At 43.1% G+C, this 17801-nt stretch overlaps 1 long non-coding RNA gene across 2 annotated transcripts; it reads left to right on the top strand.

Moving 5' to 3' along the window:
* The first annotated feature begins 58 nt into the window (after positions 1-58).
* Positions 59-16046, top strand: LOC120362500 (uncharacterized). 2 transcript variants are annotated; one of them, XR_012512963.1, is made up of 2 exons: positions 59-5433; positions 15900-16046. It is a non-coding gene; the product is annotated as an uncharacterized LOC120362500 (long non-coding RNA). The 2 variants fall into 2 exon arrangements; XR_005578386.2 differs by lacking the exon at positions 15900-16046 and adding an exon at positions 9138-9663.
* Positions 16047-17801: the final 1755 nt, after the last annotated feature.

Genomic DNA, 17801 nt, shown 5'->3' with positions numbered 1-17801 from the left:
CTACGGGAGATCACTTCTCGCGGTACCTGACTTCTAGGCTCCGCCCCCTGCATGCCGCTCTCGAAATCTGACGCTCAGGCCCCACCCTCCGCACGTCTTTGTTGGCAAACAGTTCTGGGGGCTGCCGGAGGTCGCGGGTCGTCTCCGCGTGAGAAGGGAGGTGCCGAGGTCAGCGCCCCTGGTGGCTCCCGTTACGAGAATCAGCGAGGGGTTCCCGCTCTTCCTTCCCTAGGCTTCAGTGCCCCCTCGTTTCACAGGTGCGCCCCGAGGGCCCAGACTGGGAAGGGAGCCAGCCATCTCAGACTGGGCGCCCTGCTCGCCTTTCAGTGCCCGTGTGGCCCCGTCCTGCGTGTGGGAGCGGCGGGGCTTCCGGGAAGGGCGCTGGGACGCGCGGACGAGGCCCTTCGCGTTTAGGGAACGGGTGGCTTTCGGAGGCTCCTGGGGGCCCGTCATGCCCGCTGCTTGCAGGGCGTCCCGGGTGGTGCAGGGCCCCTGAGACGCTGCACCCGGGGCCTCGTAAGGCGTCATTCGGGCGCTCCGCATGGTCCTGAGACTCTGCATTTCTCCCAGGTTGCCGGGAAACCGTGCCAGCGCTTTGAGTAGCCGGGAGGTGGGGAATTAGCCGGGGCAGTTTGCAGGCTTTGAAAGTCCAGGCTCTCTGGCTCTCCCACTCCTCCGCGTCATCTCCAACAGTCAGCGCAGCCACATCCGTCACACAGTGCATGTTTTGTAGTAGAAGTGTTTTGTTGTGCCGTAAGATGCTGCAGTTTGGCTATGTCAATTTGGAATTCACATTTGCCTCTGATAACTCACTATCCTGTCGGTTTTCAGGAATGCTCCTGATGAGCAAACGTTCAACTGACAAATTGCTTTCAAATATAACAAAACGCTTTTATGAATTAAACAGTCAATTTGATATAATAGTTTGTAGACATTTACTTCAGCATGTATTAATTTTGATTTTTATCATTTTTTTTTTTGAATGTTGTAGCCAATAATTCCTTTTTTGGGTTTTGCAAGTTATACATTGTTTGTTATGGTGAAAAGTTGAGCACAGTATCTGACACTGGGAGGAGGATGGTCAAATCTGGTTTTGATACATAATAAACCCTGTGAAACCATAAACTTGTTTTTCAGGAATATTTAAGAACATTTAAATTGGATATCTTATAATGTTAAAAGATAAGTTTTTAAAAGCCAGTGTGCACTATGATCTTAATTTTAAAAAGTCTCTATTTCTGTGTCTGTGTCCACAAAAACAGATCTCTGAGTAGTAAAATGAAGCAATTTAAAATTTATTCTTTAACATTTTCTTTTCCTAGTTTTCTTTTTGATTATTTTATGTAATTTTATTAAGCTGTTACACACATACATAATTCAGCTTGTGATAATCTTTAAATTTTGTTGTTTTATTGTATAATTTTATCTTTGTAAGGAAAAAACAGAAGTGATTCTTTTCTCAGGACTCAAATATTTTGCATGCTTCTTGAGAAGTGAGTGCCTAGAAATGTGTTGATGATGCTTAGTGGGAAAATGTGCTGGAATTAGGCTTTGAAAAGACAAACAATGAAACACCTGGAAACTCAGTACAGAAACAGAGGTTGGCAGCACACAGAGAATAATGGTTGCTTAGAGTGTCAGGCCGAGGGGACCAGGGACCCTCAGGCCTGACTGTGGAGGAAAGCTGGAGTCGAGGTTGGGTCTCCTGCAGCCACAGACAGGACCAAGGTTACCGTACTGTAATTTAGTTTTTACTTAAAGGAGTGTGATCCCTGAGGGCTGGAGCAATTGGGCACATCTGGGTTACATAAAATTTCTATATGCCTCTTGCTCTAAGGGCTTATTATTTTTTTCTTTTTCCCTAGTCAAACACCTTAACACGCTGCTGGAGCTCATAGTGGTCAGGGAAATTTTTTTTTTTTTTTTTTTTTTGAGACGGAGTTTCGCTCTTGTTACCCAGGCTGGAGTGCAATGGCGCGATCTCGGCTCACTGCAACCTCCGCCTCCTGGGTTCAGGCAATTCTCCTGCCTCAGCCTCCTGAGTAGCTGGGGTTACAGGCACGTGCCACCATGCTCAGCTAATTTTTTGTGTTTTTTTGGTAGAGGCGGGGTTTCACCATGTTGACCAGGATGGTCTTGATCTCTTGACCTCGTGATCTACGCGCCTCGGCCTCCCAAAGTGCTGGGATTACAGGCTTGAGCCACCGTGCCCGGCCTTGGTCAGGGAAATTTTTAAAAATAAGTGGGGGAAAAAAACCTCTTTTACATGGCATAGCATTTTTTTAAAAAGTTATTGTCACTTTTTAATGTAGGAGATTGAAATATTTTGTGAGAAAACATGGAGGGTAAGTCATGACTTTTAGAATTTCAAGTTTTCAGACACTAGTTGATTTTCATTTTTATATTGTACCAGTGCCTGCCTGTTTCCTCCATCTCTGTCCTCCCACCCCAGGCCCCCATTTGGGATGTACTCCATCATCCATGGCCTGCTCTGCCTTGTCTGTGTAGTTATCCTGGCTCTTGTAACTACCCATGGCTCTCATGTGTTTATCTGCCTCTTAAGTGCCTGATGCCCTAGCTACTAAGAGTGTTTGAGGAATGAATGAGCAGCATGCTTGTTGTTTGCTGCTGCAGCTGCTTGTTCCATAGCTCCACATTTGCTGGTGCTTTCCTCTCCCTAAAATACCTTTTCCTTCTTCACCTGACTTCTCTCCTGGCACCTCCACCGCTTACCCTTCAGGGTCCCTTCCTTTGTTCCAATCGCTTGTATTGCTTTATCCTGCACTTGTCACATTATAGAAAAATTACCCATTTGTATCTTCCTGCCTCTCTGACTGTGAAGTCCTCCAAGGTTGGTGCCCTGTCTGATCACAGACGGCAGGTACAGCACCAGCAAACAGAACTGTTCCAGCCCTTAGGCAACGGAGGGAAAATGACTGGGGCTGACAGGCTTTTAAAATGCTCATCAAAATGTTTGAGACATAAAAACAATGTTGTTGGCAAATCAAAGCTAAAAATGTTTAAATGAAGTACAGGTATTGATCGACTTACGACCTATGCAAGTTATGACCATTCAACTTTACGACCACAATCGCTAGCCATGACTGCTCCGCGTCTGGCAGCACAAACGTTGCCCAGCTGGGCGTACAACAGTGCGGACCAGCTTCTGGCAGCACTACCATCTCCACGTGCACCATTTCAAGTGTACATATAGCCTACTCGACTTACGACCAAATTGTGTTACTACCGTTCCGCGGTCCCAGCCATGGTCATAAGTCGAGCACTACCTGTAGCTCCAAAATACTGCAATGTCAATGTTATTAATTATTAGTGTTAACTTTGTTCCATTCTAAAACGATTTGTAGATTAGACTCTCTTAGATAGCAAAACTCCTCCCAGCATGCACTGATTTCTGAGAAATCCCGGTCATTTGTAAATTCATGTAGTTGTTTGTGGCATTCAGCAAAATTAGAAATCCTTTCCAAACCTTTACAGCAAGACAATTATAAGGAAGGCAGATGTGGTTGGGGCTGCTGCTAAAAGTACAAGGGTCCAGGGTACTCTGGGTTCCTGTCTAGCTCCACTGGAAGAGCATGCCAAACTGGGAAACCTTCTAAACTCAGGGACCATTTGGGGAATATGCTTTTCAGTTTGTCATGGGCCTTTCCACAATCCGATGTCTTATTCCTAACCAGCTTCATTTGTTTACTTTCTGGACCTTAGAACGTTCTGAATTTCTAACTCCTGATTCTGGACTCTTAGAGCTGAAAGGAAGATTTCTGGTTGTCTAAGCCAATCTCTTTCCTCTTTAGCTGGGAGCAATGCAGTCCAGAAAGGAGAATAGGATTGACCTGTTGACCATCATACAAAAGTAGTTACAAAGTCAGGACTAGTACCCAGGTCTCCTACTTACTTAGCTTTCTAAAAAGTCAAATAGTAGACATAGGCTAGTGGAATTTGAAGTTGTCTCATAATCACTCAAGGAACTTGTTAAGCAAACAGATCCTCCAGCCACCTCCAGAATCTCATATCTCTGAGGTAGTGCTGATGAGTCTACGTTTTTAGTGCAATTGTTAGTTTCTGACAACCTTCTCCTATAGACTACACCTTAGGACAGTGGTCTCCAAAGACAATACCCTGGGACGTGGGAAGACTTAACTTTTTTTTTTAATTTGAAAAGTAAGGGCACAATTAAGCTTTAATAATATGTAATATACAGATTGACACAGGTGCCCTTCCTTGGGCCATGGTGAGCTGGTGCAAGTAAGATTGGGTTAGCTGACAAAACAAATGATCCCCAAGTGTCAGTGGCTTCCAACTATGGCAGCCAGAAAAAGAACAGGATGTGAAGTTAAATTGGAATTTCAGATAAACAGTGAAAAAGGTTTTCGGGTGAGAATGCCCCAAATACTTAGCATAAGTCAAAAGTATGTCCCATCTGATGAAGCACCACTACCAGTTACAGCAGCAGAGAGACAAAAAGACTGGTGCCTTGCGGACTAGCTCCAAAAGCTTTTGGTCAAAAGTGGCAGACACCACTGCCTTTCACCTTTTTTGGCCAAGTAAATCACATGGCCAAGCTAAGCATCCATGTGGCAGGGGAGACTGTGAACTCCAAGGAGGGATGTTGGTTATCTGTGACCATTATGCAGTCTACCACAGGCATATATGGTGGCTTGGATGGGCTATTCGATGCCATTCACAAGGCTAAATTTGGTGAAAAAACAAGGTAGCAGAATCCTTTCAGAGTTTTGTGATGAAGAATATCTTAGTCTGTTTTGTGTCACTATAACAGAATACCAGAGACTGGGTAATTTATTTAAAAGAAAAAAAAGGTTGATTTAGCTCATGGTTCTGCGGGCTGGGAGGTTCAAGCACATAGCTCTAGCTTCTGGTGAGAGGTTTCATGCTGCATCATAATATGGCAGAGAAGATCAATGGGTAAATGGACATGTGTAAGAGAGGCAAAACCAGAGGGGTTTTCTGACTTACAATAACCCACTCTTCCAGGAACTAACTAATTCCTGAGATAACTAATTCAGTCTTGCCAGAGCAAGAACTCACTGCCATGAGAACAGCACCAAGCCACCCAAGAGGACAGAGCCCTCATGACCTGAACTCCTCCCACTAGGCCCCGAACCCCAACACTACCACACTGGGATGAAATTTTAAAATTAGTTTTGGTGGGAACGTATACATGTCCAGACCACAGCAAGGAGTGACTTTGAAAATCTTGTCTCACAGCAAGATCACAGGTCATCAGTGGCAAAGCACTCAAAAGAACGGTCAAGCTTGAAAATGAGTTACCATGTTTTCTTTTACAGAGAGTGTTCTACGTTTTCTCATCTGTGATGACATGTAGCTGTCAGTAGGATGATACCCAGGAGAAAGTTTCACAGAAACAAACATGTAATCTGCTTCTTCAAAACAAAGGTGACGTTTTAACAATGAGTGGGAAAGCATTTTCTTTTCTTTTCTTTTTTGAGACAGTGTTTAGCTCTTATTGCCCAGTCTGGAGTGCAATGGTGTGATCTTGGCTCACTGCAATTTCCACTTCCCAGGTTCAAGCGATTCTCCTCCCTGAGCCTCCTGAGTATCTGGGACTATAGGTGCCTGCCACCAAGCCTGGCTAATTTTTGTTTTGTTTTGTTTTTGAGATGGAGTCTTGCTCTGTCACCAGGCTGGAGTGCAGTAGCCCAATCTCAGCTCACTGCAACCTCTCCCTCTTGGGTTCAAGCGATTCTTCCGCCTCAGCCTCCCGAGTAGCTGGAACCACAGGCACGTGCCACCATGCCTGGCTATTTTTGTATTTTTAGTATAGAAGGGGTTTCACTATGTTGGCCAGGTTGGTCTAGAACTCCTGACCTCAGGTGATCTACCCGCCTTGGCATTCCAAAGTTTTGGGATTACAGCCACCGTGCCTGGCCAGTATTTGGTTTTCAAAAGAGTCTTATGGAGAGCATTTTTGAAATAGATTGTTTGGAAATCTTTCCAACATTATGTGATTTTTGTCTCTAAAAATGATGTATATTGCTTATAAAAACTCATCTGCACACTTAACTTAGAAACTGAAATTTCTAACCTCTTTTAGAAATCTTCCAAATGGAGAGGTTGAGTTTTAAATATATTGAGGAATTCTAAGGAGGACAGTGGCGCAGTTCTGGCTTACTTACGGCATGTGAAGGGAAGAGGGCCAGCAGAGCTCGTCCAGAGGCAGCAAGCCTCATGCGTCCCTCAGCCACACCAGCAGGGGGTTCAGAAAATCTGTCCCCACTTAATTGTTTTCTTTGATACTAGTTGTCCTTCCCAGGACGCCCAGACTCTTTTATCAGCAGCCAACTGATTTCTTTACCCCAAAAATATGCCTGCAAGGTTCACAATTCCCAGGCTGCCAGCAGGTTTTTTCTCTCCTATCTGTTAAACAGCTGGTCTTGAACTCCCAACTTCAGGTAATCTGCCCGCCTTGGCCTCCAAAGTGCTTGGATTACAGGCGTGAGCCACTACGCCTGGCCAAAACATCCTGTTTTTAATTTTGTTCCATGACAACAGTCTATTGACCTTTCTTCCTCTTGTACAAGTAAACAAATTGCATATAAAACAACTAACTAAAAATCTCTGAGTTATTCCATGATACTGTTTGATTGCTTAGTTTAAAAAAAAGACTGATGGACTTCAAAGAAGATGGAAATGTAACTAATTACATTTCAGTTAAAGCCTGTACGTGATTTGTGCATACAATTGAAACGAGCGGTTTGATTTAGTAAACCCTGAGACCATGTAATTTCTTCAAGTAGGCTTGCTTATCTTTTGAGAGATTTTAAGTGATGACTGCCATTAAAACCACATTTTAAAATAAATTTAGCTTGGAAGGAGACCTCAAACTGTTAAACCGCAAAGTTTTCGAACAAAGGTTCTCAAAAATAAGCCATTCAGCAATTTTGCTCTCTTTTAAAAAATATTAATGAAAATAGAACTAATTTTCAGTCAATAAATTAAAATGTTACATTGTTTTCTATTTGTTGTATGTTTTTATGTCAATGTATTAGTGCCAGTGTATCATTTACAAATCAATAAATATGCATTATATTGGGCTTGCATGTTCAGAATTTTTTTTAAAAACATTTTTAAAGAGATCCCAGGCTGTACTTGAACTCCTTCCTGAGCCTACGTGATCCTCCTGCCTCAGCCTCCGCAGTAGGTAGGACGACAAGCGTGAGTCACTTTACTCAACCAGAAATGTTTTTAATAATGGTGGATGATGAAAACTGTTTATAGATCGTTGCTGCTAAAAAAGACTGTATTAGACACACTGTGATACCCAAAACCAAATGCTAGCTGCTTTTTAAGTCAAAAACAATTAGCCAGCTAATGATCTGTATTTTGCTTTACAGTGTAAGTTGACAAGAGTAGAAAAATGTGAAGGTATAAGACAATGCAAAATGTAGGGGCCCAGAAGGAAAGCTTCCCCTTTCACCCTCTGAAGGTGTGCTGAAAATGAACCGAAAAATGCAGATCAACAGGAGAAAAGGCGTGTGTTTATTTTAACATTCATGCCTTGGGGAATTGTAGAAGAGTGATGACCTGATCACCCAAAAAGGTCCAGATGCCCCTGTATCCTCTCTTCATAGCGAAGGGGGGATGAGGTGTGTAGGAGTAAATGGCAAAAGTTCCTCTGAGCTCTGGGGGAGGTGCTGGGTAGGTGAGGGATGAAACGTCACCTTGCACAAAGGTTGTCAGACCTGCCCTCAAGAGAATAGATGAAAATGTCTGGGTATAGTGACAACTCCGTCTCTTCTCTTCTTTCCTGGTCATTTGATGAGATTCCTAAAGTTGGGGGTCTTATGACAATTGCCTGTTTTTCCTTTTTTTTTTTTTTTTGGAAAGAAGCTTTGTTAGACAAGAAAATTGCAGAGTCCCTCCAGGTGCTTCTAGAACAGGCGTCCCCAAACTTTTTACACGGGGGGCCAGTTCACTGTCCCTCAGACTGTTGGAGGGCCGCCACATACTGTGTTCCTCTCACTGACCACCAATGAAAGAGGTGCCCCTTCCTCAAGTGCGGTGGGGGGGCCGGATAAATGGCCTCAGGGGGCCGCATGCAGCCCTCAGGCCGTAGTTTGAGGACGCCTGTTCTAGAAAGTGGATCAGAGAAAGGGTGGGGAAGGTCAGAAAGAGAACTTGGGTCTAAGGCTTATTTCTAAGGCCTTTTGATTTGCAAAGTACTCAGCATGCCAAAGCACTATATTTTGGGGAATCATTTTCTGCACCCCATCAAAACCTTGGTATGCATTTTTTCAGTGTAATCGCGAGATACCCTTGGTTATAGCTGTCCGATATTTAATCATTAATTGATAATTTAATTGCTGCTCTGTAGATTCATAACAAGCAGAGTATTTGAAGCTATTTGAAACTATTTCGACTGCATTTGAAGGAGTTTATTTTCTGGACACCTGATGAACTCAAATTCTTTTGCAAACTCTTAGCATTAACTTTCAGGATATATTGCAAGTGACTGTGAGGGCAGATTGTCTGCTAGAGGTTTTGCAACAGAATTTTTCTTAGAGTTTTTGTGAGTTTTCCTCTGAAGCTGATAAATGCCCTAAATGAGTTGTAGGAACAGTTTCAAAGTCACTAACGTCTGCTCTTCAGGCATGTTGGTGGCTGGAGCCCAGGCAGTTATTCATGCTGCATGTGCATCTTAAACTAAGGGTGAGAAGGAAGGAGTTTTCAAATGAACCTTCCAATCAATCTGATAGGGACTGCTTGTGAGTTCCCCTCCACCTTTTCAGTTGAGGGCCTGACCTTTGCAGACCCTAATGAGTCATTTAGCTATTAAACATTTAGAAGGAGGCTTCCAGTGGAGAGAACAAAAGGACAGCATTGCTTAATGCAAAAGCATCAAGTGTCAAAGCCACTGACTGGACCTTTTTACTAAACATTTCTCTAAACATTTGTCTTCCTCCAGGCATTGAAGAGAGATATATTTTACTTTCTTAGTGTAATGCAGTCACAAGGCACCCAGTAATAGAATCCATTGCTTGTGAACGTTGGGCAGGATGGTAACTACTGAATGAACCATGGGTGTCATCCACATATGACATTTTTTTTACATATTTATTTACATGTTTTTTTCTCTATAGGAAGTGGAGCCAGAATCCACAGATGTCATTATCCATCTGCAGCCTTCATTTACTACCCAGAAGGCAAGAATATTGCATTTTAGAATTGTCCAGACTTTTGTTCTTTCTTATCACAAGACTTGGGAAGCTCCGACCATTCGTGTTTACCCTGAGTGAAAGTCCCAGTCAAAGCCTTGCTTCCTGGAGGGCTTTGAGATTCTGGTACAAAAGGCATTTTATCAGCACAAAGTAGAAAAGCATCATTCATATTCATTTGCTGCTGTGGCATTTGTCCCTGGAATCTTCCTCTTGTCTGTCAACGTTGGGCCAAAGAACTGGCCTCATCTGCATTACAAATATTCTTTTAATGGTCTGGAGGTAGGAAAGGGACACGCAGCACAAGAGTGAGAAGGGAAACTCAAGCTCTCCTATTGGAGAGTCTCAGGCTTCTTTATCCATAAAACTGGTTGGACATAATTCGTGTGGGTTTATGATTTGTTCTGGAAAAACCTGAGTGTGAAATCAATACAGTGCTTTGTGCATCTTGGCTGCAATGAGTGTTTTTTATGTGATTGTAGGGAACCGTCGGAGAGGCGGCCATCCGGAGGGCTCTCTGCGGGGTCATTTAGAACACAACTGTCCTGGGCAGAGGATGGTCTGCACTGGCCCCCACCACACAGGAGGGCTTACAGAGTGGAGAAAGGTCCACTAACATGGCTTCTGTGAGGTGTGGGCAGTTCCTTTCTTGGTGTGGGGCTCTGGTGTGATGTAAGAGGTGTCAAGGGGTTTTTCTGTCCCTGAAGATCTTAGCAGATGACACTTGTGGAAGTTGCCAGCTGGATAAGGTGAGGTAGAGCACATGGCTCTACCTGAGGGGCTCCCATTCTCATTTGGGAATATTCTAGGACATAGGGCACGACCCAAGAGGCAGAGCCTGGAGTGGCACTGCATGGGCAAAAGATCTGAATGCCAGTTCCATGTAAGTGAGCAGGGGCCGGGCGGAGTTGAGGTGCTTAGAGAACAGGAGAGCTGCCACAGGAAGGGATGATACCCACAGGAAGGAAGGCCCATATCTCAGACCCCTTCCCTTATGCCGCTTCCTGGGACCTGCTTGGAGTCTGCAGACCAGCTGCTGCTTCTCCGTCTCCTGTCATCTTCTTCAAATCTTTTCATCACGAAAAATTTTCAGTGCAGACCTAAGTAGAGAGAACAGTAAAGGAACCCCCATGACCCATCCCCATTCTGTCTTCTCTACTTTCATCCTTGCTCCAGATTATTACCAAAAGTAGTTCATCCCTCGTTATATTTCATTTAATCCTCTCTGTTGCATTTTTTCTGGCCACTTTGCTTCTGTCTGTCAATCATTGTCTTAAGTCAGACAGTCTGCTGGGTTGTCTAGGAAAAGACTCAAAAGTTCTGAGAAATTTTGAGAGATGTTTAGATTGACCAAGCAAGGTATGCTTAATTTAGTTCAATTCAACAGTAACTTGCTGAGTCCTAGGCTCAGTGGTGGATTCAATGTATCAGTAAAACATGGTTTCTGGCCCACAGGAATCAGTGCTTTAGTTCTGGGTGTTGGACGAGGGCCTGTAGCAAGCATTCAGGAAAGACAGAATGTGATCACTGAGAAAGGAAAGGTACCAGGTGTGGTGGAGGTTCTAAGGCATGACAAACACACTGGGCTGGGAATGGGATCAGGAGGCGTCGTGAAGCCTGAGCATTGGAGAGGGGCTTGGAAACCTGGGCAGAGAGTGGCACAGTGACTGCAGACCACTTGACATGCAGTTGGCATGGCAGTGGGGACAGGGGACTTTAGCGGCTGGAACACATGGTGTGAGGGGCCTGTAGGGGACTGGGGGTGGGGGAGGTAGGCATGTGGGCTCTCAAAGAAACCCTTGGGCTTTTTCTAGGGTAATAGCAATTATTATTTCTAAGGAAAAAAAGAAAAACCACTGGCTTTCTAGAAGCATGGCTGTTAAAAAAAACAGCTCCAGACCCCAATTAGGAAACTGAAAGGAAATAAAAGTGAGCTTAATGGAAATTAGGTAGTAGGAGTAATAAAGGGAAATGCAAGTAGCTGCCTTAAATCCAGTGGACTCCAGCTTCACCAGCCAGGCAACATTTTGTTTTCACCTATAAATGAAGTGTGTCCAGGACTCTCACTACATAAAATGTAATTTAAGCTATCGTCCTTCTCTGCTGTGCTCTCAGAATATACTGATTTTGCCTCTGCCAGCAAAACAAATCTATAGACAGAAAATTCCTAGCACTGCTTTCATGCGAGGGATAACAAAGGTGACAGATGCTGGCAAAATGTTCACATTTATAAATGAAATGGAATGGTAACTTGATTTTCCAAAAGGATGAGGTTTTCATTATAGATGTAAGCATATTTATGAAAGAAAACTCAAACTGTAGTAAAATGTGAAAAGGCAAGGAAATTCATTGTCCCACTACCCAAATGACATTTTTTTTTTTTTTTCAGAATTTTGGTGTTATACAATGATTTTGGAACATGCTTTTCATACTGAATGGCTTCAGTATTTTTTCCCTGCTCTCTTCCACTCCCTGTACCCCTTCATTATGTTTATCAATGAGTTTGGGCAATCGTATTGACTTTTTTAAGAGTCAGTTCTCTTTTGAACTCAGATTTCAGAAGGGGTGCAGGGAACCATCTTGATATAAGTAATGATATAAAGCTTATTCTCAGATACGTGTGAAACCGAAAACTGCTAACATTTGCAGAGCTTTGGGAAAACTACACATGGAGGTCTAAATAGCATATGTCTAAATAGTTAAAGTTTTTATAGATTAAGCTAACTCATTATTAAAGAAAATCTGTTCTAGCCTCCTTCCTTGATAAATATACCTTCATACCAGCTGCCCCTTGGAAGCTATTAAATATGTTATGTCCTCTTGCTTTCATTACAGCTGCCCCTTGGCCACCCCTCTGGGCTGGGGTGTCTACACCAAGTCCTCTTGGGACAGGCCCTAAAAGCAGGCTTGGAACCATTAGGGCCAGTTACCTGGAGCTTCAGGTGCACCTCTCTCCTCACCCTACGTGGGGATGGTGGTCAGAGGAGGGCCAGTGTGTAGCTTCAGCCTCATGGGCCCAGAGCAGGCACCCCTCTGGCTCTGGTCTGAGTGAATCATTCCATATTTCCTATGTACACGTCGTGTGCTGGGTGCCGGGACCTCAAAGGTGAGTAAAAACAGTCTAGTGGGACCACACAGACTTCCAAATAAGTGCCTCCTAAACTGTAAGTTTGCAACTCTGAGTTGACCCAGTTAGGAAAGTCGGGAGGAGGTAACTTTGCAAAGAAGAAAAGAGAATTTCAGGCAGAGAGAAAGTGTGGACAAAGTCTCAGCAGTGGTGGAGAGCACAGCCAGAGTGAGGCACAGAAGGCTAAGAGGACGTGGGGCTGAAGCCACCAGGAGCTCAGGCGTGAGTTGGGCTGGACAGGAAATGGGCACCAGGTCAGAAAGGGCCTTGCTAAGAGACTAGGTCCATCTGCAGTAGAAGACTTTTAGCCGGGGCCAGGAAAGGTACAAGGTGTGGTGGAGGTTACAAGGTGTGTTACAAGGAGTCACATGATCAGGAACAATAAGGCTAGATCAGACTAAGTCAGTCCAGGATGGACCTATTTTTTTCCTTTCTTTTCTTTTCTTTCTTTCTTTCATGTGTGTGCGTGTGTGTGTGTGTGTGTGTGTGTGTGTGTGCATATGTTTAAGAAAAGCGTGAAATATTTATTAGATACTCAAAGAAGTGTGAAATATGTAAATACCAAATAGACATTTGATAATATTAAATAATTAATGTTTTCGGATAACAGCATTGTGTGATTTTTAAAAACTTTTATTTTAGGTTTGGGGGTACATGTAAAGATTTGTTACACAGGTAAATGCATGTTACTGGGGTGTGTTGTACAGATTATTTCAGCACCCAGGTATTAAGCCCAGTACCCTGACATTTTCTGCTCCTCACCCTCCTACCCTCCCCTTCAAGTAGACCCCTGTGTCTGTCGTTTCCTTCTTTGTGTTCATAAGTTCTTATCATTTAGCTTCCACTTATAAGTGAGAACATGTGATATTTGGTTTTGTGTTCCTGCATTAATTTGCTGAGAATAATAATTTGCCTCCAGTGCCATCTGTGTTCCTGCAAAAGCCATAAGCTCATTCTTTTTTATGGCTGTATAGTACACCATTGTGGATATGTACCAGATTTAAAAATCCAATCTGCCATTGGTGGGCATTTAGGCTGATCCCATTAGACCTGATAATTTTTTGGAATAGTGGAGGAGAGGAGGAGATGGAGTGGCGCAGACAGGCTTCAGGGGGACGTAGAAAGTCAGATGACCAGGGCTTTGGGGGTGGATCGGGTTAGGGATGAGGATGAAAGTAGGTACGAGACATATATAGTTGGATGAACATGTATTAGTCTGTTTACACAGTGCTGTAAAGAATTGAGACTGGGTCATTTAAAAAGAAAAGAATTTTAATTGACACAGTTCTGCATGGCGAAGGAAGCCTCAGGAAACTTACAGTCATGGCAGAAGGCAAAGGGTAAGCAAGGCATGTCTTACATGGCAGCAGGAGAGTGGGGGAGGGGGAATGTCACACTTGAAAAGCCATTAGATCTCATGAGAACTCACTATCACAAGAACTTATGAGAGAAACTGCCCTTTGATCCAGTCACCTTCTGCCAGGTCCCGCCCTTGATAGGTGGAGATTACAGTTCTAGATGAGATTTGGGTGGGGACACAAGAACAGTATGAGAGAAACTGCCCCTTTGATCCTGTCACCTTCTGCCAGGTCCCGCCCTTGATAGGTGGAGATTAGAATTCTAGATGAGATTTGGGTGGGGACACAGAGCCAAATTATGTCAAATGGAATGGATGAGCTGGGAACACTGAGACAGGTTGAGAGTTGAAGGCTGGGAAGGTCATGAGCTCGCTTTAGGACATGTGCATTTTGAGATACCTTTGGGACATCTGAGAGGGCAGTAAGTAGACATAAGCATGTACTGCCAAGCTATGAAAAGAGGTTGGGGCCAGGTGCAGCAGCTCATGCCTGTAATCCCAGCACTTTGGGAGGCTGAGGTGGTGGATCACTAGAGATCAGGAGTTCAAGACCAGCCTGGCCCACATGGTGAAACCCCATCTCTACTAAAACACAAAAATTAGCCAGGTGTGGTGGCATGCACCTGTAATCCCAGCTACTCGGGAGGCTGAGGCAGGAGAATCCCTTGAACCTGAGAGGTGGAGGTTGCAGTGAGCAGAGACCACACCACTGCACTCCAGCCTGGGTGACAGAGTGAGACTCACTCTCTCTCAAAAAAAAAAAAAAAAAAAAAAAAAAAAAAAAAAAAAAAGAGTTTGAGGCTGCAGATTTAAAATGTGTAGGAGGCATCCCCATGGGAGTTGGTGAGGTAAGCCATGGAGGTGATATCTGAGGAAAGGTACCTGCCTGCTTACCTGGTAGAAATGAAACAATCCAAGCTTTCCAATGCAAATGAGAACTTTAGAAATGAAATCACACAAGCAGTGAACTAAAATGAGAAAGGCAAACCTTCTAGCAACCTTGCATCTGACATTTGTCACTGTAAACAGGCCTGTCATACACAAATCATTTGTATCCAAGGAGGACTGTGGATGAGTTGGTCACCCTGCACAGGTCTTTTTGTATCTGTGACTTTAAATCAGGATCTTGTTACTTGCACACCATTTTGTGGTGTGTATTTGTAAATATATCTTGCCAACATATTTTATGCTTCAGTTAATTTAGTTGACATCTAATTTAGTTGACATATAAAAATAAAATCAATTTTCAGACAAAATACCCATAAAATAAGTGAAATGCTATAATAGGTTTCAATAAATTAAAATGTAATATATTTAGGCTTCTGTTCTAAAGCAATTTCATCTAGAATAGCAGATATTGTAGATGTAATTTCTTTCTACAAATTCCTGTCAATTATATCATAATAAATGTTGCTACTATATATTCAGAAATGTATTGCTTGGAGTAGTTTGTCATAAAAAAATGAAAATTTTTGTTGGGGTTTTCTTTAAAATGCTGAAGAGCCTAAATATGAATACTTTATGTATTGATGTTCAGGCTGTAATTAAGCCATGACAATGATTATTACTTTGGATGTAAACACTATCAACATTTCATTGGGTGAGTTCTTTTTAAATTAATGTTGAGTTATGTTCTGTTTATTATCCTGTTTGCTTACGTTTCCCATCATTTTCCAGTTGTCTGCTTGAATTCTGTTTTTCGATAGTGATTTAGCAACTGATAATGTGTATTGATTTCAGTTTTGCTTCTAATTTACATTTTTATCTCTTTAGTTGATATATTTGGCTTAATCATTTTATTATTATAAGCAGTTGTACAATTTGCTAATTTAGCTAGATGATTAAATTTTGCTTCTAAAGAGAGTTTGTTTTAGAAAATAGTCCCTGAAGGAAATTAGTGTTTGGCGTTTCCAACATGTCTAAGGAGCTGGTCTCTTAAAGATAACTAGAAATGTAGCTCTAAATTCTCGAAAGTGGTTTTGTAATTTCAAACCTCTGCCTATATGGAGCTGGATATTCCAGTAGGTGGTGCAAATCGACTCCATTTCAAATGGAAATGTAATTTAAACTTGTGATGTAACTGTTTTCACTGTAAAAATAATATTTCAACATGTTTCTCAGCTGTAAAATTATTTTCCTCTCTTCCTAAAGGAAGCTTGATTTACCTTCTCAATGCTCATTTTTCTTACGGTTTATTTCTCAGGTATCATTCTGATCATTGCTGTTACAGGAGGGATGAGAGGAAATTAGAGGGGCTAGAAGAACCAGAAGACCTGTTAAAACTCATGAATCCAAAGAAAAGTCATTTGCTTCTGTGCTTCAATTCCATAATAAAATGAGTATAATGTCAGTATCAGCGTTCTAATAGTTTTTATGTCCACATGATAAATTGAATGCCACGTTTTGTCTTTTGTAAAAATTGGGGTTTTTTTTACTTCTAGTAGTCTGATATCCTCACACAAGCACATAAAATATGTATACAAGGATACTCATGGCAGCATATTTTCAAAATTATTTTTGTTGTTTCATCTCAGTCCTATATGTGCACACGAGGCAGCAAAGTGGCATGAATTAAGAGCAGGGCCTCTGGGCAGCCTGCCTGCGACAGAGGCCTTTATCACACGGGGATCTCCGTTTCCTTTTCTGCAAAATGCAGATCCTCACAGGTACCACTACAGCATCGTGGCACTGATAGGAGGATTACATGGGCATATATGTAAGTGTGCAAAGCATGGCTGGCACGCCATAAGCAGCGTATCAATGTTAACTGCACCTCTAAAATCAAATTGCACTGAAAAGATTGCAGTGAAAGGCAGCATTCTCTTGCAGTCCTCCTCCAGCGCCAGGGATCACTTTCTGGTGGTAAGCACTCACAGCTCCTCTCTGCTGCTGATGGTCATCACCACAGCTTTAAATAGGATTCTTACACAGCAATTTTTACAACCACTTTAACTATTTTAGGTGTTTAATTAACTAACATTAAGCACATCTACAGTGTCATGCAATCATCACTACTATCCCTTCCCAGAATGCTTTCATCTTCATAAACAGAAACTTTGTCCACATTAACCAACAACTCCCCATTCCCCTTTCTCAGCAGTGCCTGGGAACCATGACTCCACTTTTTGTCGCTACGAATTTGCCTATTTTAGGTATCTCATGTAAGTGGAATTGTACCATATTTGTCCTTTTAAGGGGCTTATTTCATTTAGCATAGCATCCTCAAGTTTCATCCACATTGTACAGAATTTCATTCCTTTTTAAGGTTGAATAATATTCTATTGTTTGCATATGTAACATGTTGTTTCTGTTCATCTGTCGTTGGACATTTGGTTTTCTTCTGCCTGTGGTGACTGAATAATGCTGCTATGAACATAGGTGTACAAATATCTATTCGTCTTTGTTTTGGGGCAGCTATCTTTTTGACGTATCTGTTCTTACATTATCTTTTTACTTCTAGGCATGGTGAATTAGATAGACAAGGACTTAATCATAATCAGCTCCCTGCCTTTCTGTATACACACTCCCCCTCCCCACTCTCACATAGCTTTGGTTAAAAAAACAGTGTTTTCTCTATTTAATGAAAGTCAAGGTGCTCTTACTTTTCCTGGGACAGAAGGGACCAGGGAGGAGATGGTGTTCCTGGAGCGGGGGGAGAAGCAGAGGGAAGCAGAGATGATGAGTGACTGTGCCCGGTGCCAGAGCCAAAAGGAAGCAGGGAAGAAAGATCCTGGCTTTCCCCTCCTTTCTCTGCTCCGTCTCCTACGGCTCAAGCCAACTTGAAAGCCAGAGGGCAAAGGCACCCAGGCCATGCGTCCACAGGGCCCAGGAGGTGAGAATGGACCAAGGAGGGGGGCCAAATGGAGCCCACCTGCACCCTTCCCTTCCTGAACTGCCCTCTCCATCGCCGGCTCCCTGCCAGCGCCCATGGCCCCTGCTGCCGGCAGGAGGACCCCTTCCCTGAGAGCAGCCTCGTTGTGCACGTGGACCTGGCAGGGAGGCTCACACACACCCGCACTCAGAACGAGCACAGAAGCTTCTCCCAAGGCCAAATAGAAATGGCTTTTGGATTACCCGCCATTTGGGAAGATTATCTGCACCACTG

This window comes from Saimiri boliviensis, chromosome 12, assembly GCF_048565385.1.
Source record: "Saimiri boliviensis isolate mSaiBol1 chromosome 12, mSaiBol1.pri, whole genome shotgun sequence".
Lineage (NCBI taxonomy): Eukaryota > Metazoa > Chordata > Mammalia > Primates > Cebidae > Saimiri > Saimiri boliviensis.
Note: the sequence above shows the minus strand (reverse complement) of the source record. Positions and strands in the feature narration are given on the sequence as shown.